General features: G+C 41.8%; 1 pseudogene; it reads right to left on the bottom strand.

Moving 5' to 3' along the window:
• Nucleotides 1–1,002: 1,002 nt before the first annotated feature.
• On the bottom strand, nt 1,003–6,398 carry LOC141544607 (zinc finger MYND domain-containing protein 19 pseudogene; annotated as a pseudogene).
• Nucleotides 6,399–7,939: the final 1,541 nt, after the last annotated feature.

Here is a 7,939-nt window from a genome sequence, read left to right as displayed (position 1 = left end):
AGCCCAAAACACCAAGTCCTAAATTGTCTCCCTTAAGAGAAGTTCCCTTCCCTTGGTTTAGGGAGGTATAGGATATGTGAATGCTCCCCTGAGTACCACAGAAGTCAGGTCCATTAAGAAAGAAATGAGGCCCTTAATAGAAGATCCCATCTGGCTAGCAGAATAATTTTACCAAATTCTGAGTCCTAATATTTTTAATTGGGGAGAACTTATTTTGAATAAGACTCCCACCCAGAATCCTTGATATGGTGGGATCCCACCAGGAGACACTTGTTCTTAGGAGGCATTGGGGGCCATAGAGATCTTTAATGACCTGTTTGCCTGAGGAGGTTAAATTATCTAAGGAGACCCTGGTGATTTACTTGCATTCATATGGGAAAAAGGGAAACATTGTGCCGATTTGTGATCATTTCAGAAGTAGGAGTGGACTTGCTGAGGAATGAATTTATTCCCCATGGACTCAGCATATACCCCAGTAGGGACTGTTTTATACTTGAAATAGTATATTGTAGAATGGTACTAATGAATGAAGAAGACCAGACTAGGATACAGTCTGAGGTTTGAGCAGGACCTGATATACAAGGAGAGCAGAGCTTCCCACCCTGTGGTTCTGAACCAATATGCCATTCTGGGCTGTGTTCCTAGTTCTGCTAAGTGATTCGGTTTATTGGATCTAAAGGATGCATTCTGCGGCTGCCCTTTAGAGGAGAGTAGTAGAAACGTCTTTGCTTTCCAAAGGGAATATCCAGAGACTGAAAGGAAGCAGCCTCTTGCCCCAAAGTTATATTGAGTCCCTGCATTTATTTGGTGGAATCCTTGAAAATTGCATGGGAGACTTCCAACCAGTAATGGGAACTTGGGTGCTACAGTATGTCAATGATCTACTAGTAGTGGGGGATGCAAGGGAACATACCAGTAGTTGTACCATTAATCTATTAAATTTCCTGGGAGGATTGCAGTTTAGAGTATCAAAAGATAAATTGCAGTTTGTGGAGAGGGAGGTGGAATATTTAGGGCATTTGATGAGTGATGGTAGCAAGAGATTGGACCCTTCCAGAATTGAGGGAATATTACACATACACAAATGTAAGACAAAAATAAGATCTACACAAATTTCTGGGGTTGTTTGGATATTGTCAGGTATGGATAGATTCTTATTTGGCTATCACTAAACCCTTGCATAAGGTCCTGCTGGAGGAGAGTCCAAATTCTATCATGTGGGATCAAGAGAGTGATCAGAAGTTTGAGTACTTAAAGTATTTGTTAATGTCACCGCCTGAATTGGCTCTCCTCAGCTTGGAAAAACCTTTCCACTTGTTTGTCAATGTTAAGGGAAGGGTGGCTCTGGGAGTTCCTTCTCAAATAAGAGGGGGGGCAGAGAAGACCAGTGGCTTTCCTTTCTAAAGTATTAGATCCTATGGATGGCTGACCTGTGTACAAGCAATAGCTGCTACCCCTCTATTAGTGGAAGAGAGTAGGAAGCTCACCTTCAGATGCACTCTTATAGTAAGTGTCCCACAGCAAGTAAGGACAATACTAAATCAGAGGACTGGGATATGGCTCACAGATTCCACAGTTTTGAAATATGAGGCAATACTATTATGAAAAAATGATCTAGTAATTACCCAAGATCATAATCTTAATCCTGCCTCCTTTATGTTCCCTGGAACAGAACCATCCCCTGGAGAGGAACATTGTTGCTTAAAGTTAATTGATTTTCAAACAAAAGTAAGAGAGGATTTTCAAGAATCGCCAATCCCTGGGTGAGTGAATTGGTTTGTAGATGGCTTTTCTAGGATGGTAGATGGAATAAGAAACAATGGATTTGCTATTGTGGATGGAGAGAAAGATTTTGAGATAATAAAGGATTTGGACTTTAATTCCTGACTGCATTTGGGGTGATTATTACACTGAACTGAAATGACGGCTGCCTCTAGAAGCCCCCCAAGAAATCTGCTGTCAGAGAAGATTACATTTTTTAGAGAAGAATATTATACTCTGGCTGGACAACTGGTGCAGCGCAACCTCTTTTGTTGAAAGACTAGCAAGACTGCTCAACACCAGATCCTGAAAGGGGGATGACCTCTGGCTTTCAGACCATTTCAGATCATTCCAAAACATACAGGTGGATGTCACTTGGGCTGCCACCAGTGGAGCTTCCTCGAATATTTGCTGGTCATAGTGGACCATCTGACGTCACGGGTGGAGGCATTCCTTCAGCCCGAACAACTGTCTCAACTGTAAATAAGGTCTTACTCGAACAAATTATTCTCCGATATATAATAGTGGAGACGATAGACTTAGATCAGGGAACACATTTTTTGGGCCAAGTATTGCAGAATCTGATTAGGGACTTAGAAATTACTTAGGATGTCCACACCCCTTGGCCTCCTCCCTCTTCTGGGAAAGTAGAAAGGATGAATCAAGAAATAAAACAGCAACTGACTAAATTATCTTTAGAGACCTTGGACTAAATTGCCTTCTCCTCACTCTGGTCACAATTATAACCAAGCCAGGTAGAGATATTGAGCTTTCACCTTATGAATTATTGTACGGTCATCCTTGCCAGGCTTATCATATGGGAGACTGGGACCCTCTTTTAGAGATAAAGGATTTGTTTCTTAAGAGAGATGCTAAATCATTGGTATAACATTTACAAGAACTACAATGAAAAAGTTAATAGCTCAGATTCCTCCTCTAGGTTTCCCTGTTCATGGAACTCAGGTGTGAGGTTGGGTGAAGGATGAAAAGTTGACTCCATGCTGGGACGGACCCTACCAGGTGATACTGACCTCAGACACTGCAATTCTGACCCAGGAACGAGGCTAGACACACCACACCAGAACAAAAGGACTTGTGGCACCACCTTTATTGGAGTGGACAGTTGAAGATAAGGGAGGCCTGAGATTACATTTGAGGAAGGGCCCTCTACTGAATGGGAACACAGTCTCTGAACCCAGTGCATTGTAATTGTCTATATATCACTCTTCTTATTACTTTTAAAATTTGCTTTGGGCCTTTTTGCCTGTTTGTTTGCAGATATATTTTCCCTTAGGAATTTCCCCTTAGCCTCACAGTAAACTCACCTACCTCTTAATTGGGCAGGGATCTGTTATATTGGATTAATAAGGTCATTTTTTTTTCTTTCTTCCTGAACAAGCAGACAAATATTTAGAAATTCAGTTGTATGATGGTTTGAGAAGAGAGAAATGGAGTTTAGATACCTCCATTATCCAGACTGGTGATGCAAATGGTTGGGATGACACCTAACCCCCAGAAAGAATAGTTAGAATATGGGCCAGCCACCTGGGTTCAAGATGAAAATTGGAGATATAGAAGCCCAAAATATATGTAGAACAGGATAATTAGACTTCAAGCAGTTGCAGAGATTATGTTTTGGCTGACCCAGCTATTCACCCAAAGAGGCCATTTTACAGCATAGACTTGTAGGCTGAAGAAAGGGGGGTTTGTGAGAAACTAAATTTATCAACATGTTGTATAAGGAACATTGGAAAACTTGCTCCTATTTCTGTATAGACCTGGACCTCACCTTTCAATACTTCCTGGTGGTCCTGGGTTGGGGGGAAGCTGGTGGGTGGAAGTAGCTTCTTTGGTTTGGCCTTATGGCACTTAATGGTGCTATATTATTCCCTACCTGCATACCTTGTTTGATCTGATTGGTAACTGGAATAGTCCAAAACTCATTACCCAGAATGATCAGATTGGAAGGGAAAGTTGAAGGGTCTGTTAGATTGATGGAGTTCAAAGAACAAGGGTTCCCACCCTTGGGCCAGTGGCCCAAGACCACCAACAGGAGCCAGAAGGGGATTAGATAGGGAATGTGAAATTATGTTACAAAATTTGAAGAGATTTCAGTGTACAAATAAGAGGGGGAACTGAACAAGATGAGGTGAAATCTCTTAAGACAGTTGTGAAAATAGAGTAAAGAAGCTGCATGTGCTTCAGAGTTGGAATGGGCCTGAAGGTCCTTGAGCATTAACTCAAGGGCACACCTAAATTCCCTTTCTGCTATCCTCCCATGACATCATTTTCTCTCTACTTTGACCAAATATGGGCAACTATGTACTTATTGGCCAAGTTCAATTTCTCGGGTAGTTTCCTCAATTAGAATGTAAGATCCTCAGCCAATGAGAATGGTGGTCAATGTTTGTGTTAGGAACGATTTAAAGTATAAAACCTTTCCCAAAAGGTGTCTCTTCTTTTTGATTGCTTGCTTGTCAAGAAGGACACCTACTTCTCGTGAGAAGGTAAAATAAACTTTTCCTTTGCTCCTAGAGATCTCTCCAGCTTTTTAATCAATGGTGACCACTCACCATCCTGAGCCACACATAAATATCATCCTATCTTGTAGTAATGTAAACAGGTTAAATCCTTAATTAAGTCCCTTGGGCTATGACTTTCTTGATTACTTCCTTATGCTTCTCCACAGTCCTCTAAATTTTCTATTCACCTCATCCTGTTTCATTGGATGACCATCTTTTCCTCTGAAGAATTATATACAAGTTTTGTTGACAACGTGATTCTTGGTTGCATTATACTTGAATTGCTTCTGGATTCTTGAAATATTTTCTCCTTGATCTGGGAATTTCAGAATTTGACTAAGACATTCTTTGGAGTTTTATTTTAGGATCTCTTTCAGGAGGTGGTCAGTGGATCCTTTCATTTTCTATTTTAACCTCTGCTTCTAGAATACCAAAAAAGATTTCCTTCATTAATTTCTTGAAAATTGAAGTATAGGCATTTTTTTTTCCTGACTATTTCTTTCAGGGAGTCCAATAACTTTTAAATCATCTCTCCTGAATCTATTTTCCAGGTCAGTTGTTTTTACAGTGAGATATTTCACATTTTTATTCTATTTTAAATTTTTTTTTTGCTTTTTTATAATTTTCCTCAATGAACTTTTGTTAATCCTTTCCTTAATGGCTAATTAGGCATTCTTCTCCTCATTAGTTTTTTTGGTATTTCCTTTTGCATCTCTAATCAATTCTTTTCCTAATTTTTCCTTTATTTTCTTAGTTGATTTTCAAAGTCCCTTTTAAGTTCTTTCATGGCCTGAGCCCAATTTCTATTTTTCTTAGTGGCTTTGGATGTAGGAGCTTCGACTTTGTTACCGTCTTTGTGTGTTCTGATAAACCTAGTCACATAATTATATTCAAAAGTCAGAATTTTTTTTCTGCTTTTTTTTTTTTTAAATATTACTTCCATGCAGACTGTTCTTCAAAGTAATTGCTATTGCTGGAAGCCCATCCCCCTGACCTTTACTCAGCTGCTGTGGCTTTCAGGTATCTAGGTGATGAGCTTTTGCTACATGACGGTATTTAGACATGTGGCCCAACAGTTTCTCATTTGAAGATTACAGTAAATGATTCTATTTGTAATTTCTAACCAAAAAAACTGTACATTACAAACATATTAACATATAAATAATGAGAGGCTTCCTGCTTGAAGGCTCCACAGTAGTCTGTGCTTGAGAATACCACTGGAAGGGAAGCTTTGTCCCCCTTATAGAAAGCCCTGAAGTGGCTTGGTCTATACAGTGGCTGTTGTATGCAAGCATCATTGGATTCTTCAGTGCTTCCGGCTTCAATAACCAGTCTGTTGTTACTGTGCAAAAACAAGAGTCCACAGATGCCCATGGGAACAGGAATCTGACTGCTGAGATGTCACTGATCAGTCATTGCTCTGGCTCAAGCTCTTGCCGGAAGGTTCGTTTCTTCTCCTGACAGTGGTTCTTGTCAGCAGGCCGGTCCTTTTGCTGGCACTGGGAACCACAGTAGCTGGCTACCTGACACCGGCCACAGATGTTGAATTCATGTAACTGCTTTTCAATCAGAGTGCATGGGGGATAATGACATTCATAGTATGTGCAGGAATTCTCTTCTTCTTCTACCACATCTCCAACGAGTAACATTCAAGACAGGGAATTGTTCTTCAATAGGATCAGTGGGAAGCTGCTGAATTGCCAGCCAGTACAAACTCTGCTCCCTTTGTTTACTAGAGATTTCTTCTGCTTTAGGTCCCCAACCCCATGGCACTAACTGCAGGTTGTCTAATCGATTTTCCACTGTTACTGCATTAAGATGTACCCACCTGAAATCCCGGAGCAATTCCTCCCCTGTGTCGTTCCCACAACAACTCATGAAGTAAACGTCCAGATCCCCTTCCTTGGTTTTTGTCAAAAGCATCAGCAAATATTTTAGCACCATTTCCATCAGCAGCTACTTCCATTCATGCCTCAAAAGAGTAACTCTCCACCAGTGCGATGTCTTGTTCATCTACCAGTGTGTACTTTGTCTTCCCGGCCACTTGGCCGAGCCCCACGATGCCCAGCTTGCAGTCGGTAGTGGCCAGGCCTCCCCCTTGTAGCAGCCACCACCCGCGATGCCTCCCTCCCTCCTTCCCTCAGGCCGGGGCCGAGTCCGAGGCTAAGGCCCTGGCGGCCTCCACCACCACCGCTGCCGCGGCCGCCACCACCGCCGCCGCCGCCATCACAGCCTCTTCCCACCTGCCTGCCGGGCCTGCCACACACCGCCCTTGTCTGCTCATATTTCTTAGCCTATTGCTGGACTTTTTAAAAGTAGGACTCTGTTTCCAGTGTGGAAGGTGCATTGTCCCAAGCTTCAGGGCTTCATGCAGCTGCTTTCAGAAATCCTTCTAGAAGTCTGAATTTTGTTCATCACTCTTTTCTGCCCTCAAACTATTAGATGTATCCCTGCCACACAGTAGTTGTAAAATCTAGTGTGCTTTCTAGAGTGGGGACTCAGCTTGATCAGGACTTCCCTGGGACTTTACTCCAGACCCCCACCCCGTAATCACCGACTATCTCCATTGACCAGGAATCCTCCCTGGTGTACCTGCCGGAGAGCTTCAGAAGCCTGCAGTGCTGCTGCTGATTCAGAGGTCCCACCTTGCTGATGCTGGGATTTGGACTGGAACTGGGACCTGACCTGCACTGGGATTGCACGCTGAGTTCTGGTTCCACAGATCATTTTTGCTGACTTTCTAAGTCCTCCTTGGGCTGTCTGGGCTGAGACGTCTGGAAACAGCTAATACTGCCACTGGTTTAGAGATCAGGCCATCTGGGCTGGAGCTTGATCCAGAGCTGCACGTGTGTCCTGACTTGGTGTGTTCTGTGCCAGGACTCCGACCCTGGTATTACAGACCTTTGCTATTGAGGTTCTAAGCAGTCTTCAGCAGAAAAATGTTCTACTCCCTTTTGGGGGGGGTGTTCTCATCCTCTAAAATTTGTCTAGAGTCATTGTTTAAAGGAATTTGGAGCAGTCTGGGGGAGAGGTTGGTAAATCCCTGCCTTTGTTCCACTATCTTGGCTCTGTCTTTTGTATATATTTTGTAAATAAAAAGCTATCATTAAAAAAAGAAAAAAAAGTAAAAATGTTTTTGTACAAACACAGCCAATGCAGCCAAGACTAGGAAGCAGCAGAAAGCTGGGAAGCAATATTTCCATCCAGTGTTTCTGAGAAAGGCTTCATTTCTAAAATATATAGAAATTAACTCAAATTTATAAGAACACAGACCATCACCCAATAGACAAATGATCAAAGGATTATGAACAATTTTCAGATGAATAAATAAAAGCCATTCCTAAGCATATTAAAAATTACTATACATCACTATTGATCAGAGAAATGCAAACTAAGACAATGCTGATGTATTACTTTACACTTCTGAGATTGATTAAGATGACAGGAAAAGTTGATACACAATAAAGAGGATGTGGGAAAACTGGGATAATAACGCATTACTCATGATGTTGCAAAATGATCAGACCATTCTTTAGAGCGATTTGGAACTATGCACAAAGAATTATCAAATTCTGAATTCCCTTTTATCCAGCAGTATCTCTGCTGGGATCTATAGCCCAAAAAGGGCATAAAAGAAGAAAAAGCTCACCCTTGTG

This window comes from Sminthopsis crassicaudata, chromosome 5, assembly GCF_048593235.1.
Source record: "Sminthopsis crassicaudata isolate SCR6 chromosome 5, ASM4859323v1, whole genome shotgun sequence".
NCBI lineage: Eukaryota > Metazoa > Chordata > Mammalia > Dasyuromorphia > Dasyuridae > Sminthopsis > Sminthopsis crassicaudata.
Note: the sequence above shows the minus strand (reverse complement) of the source record. Positions and strands in the feature narration are given on the sequence as shown.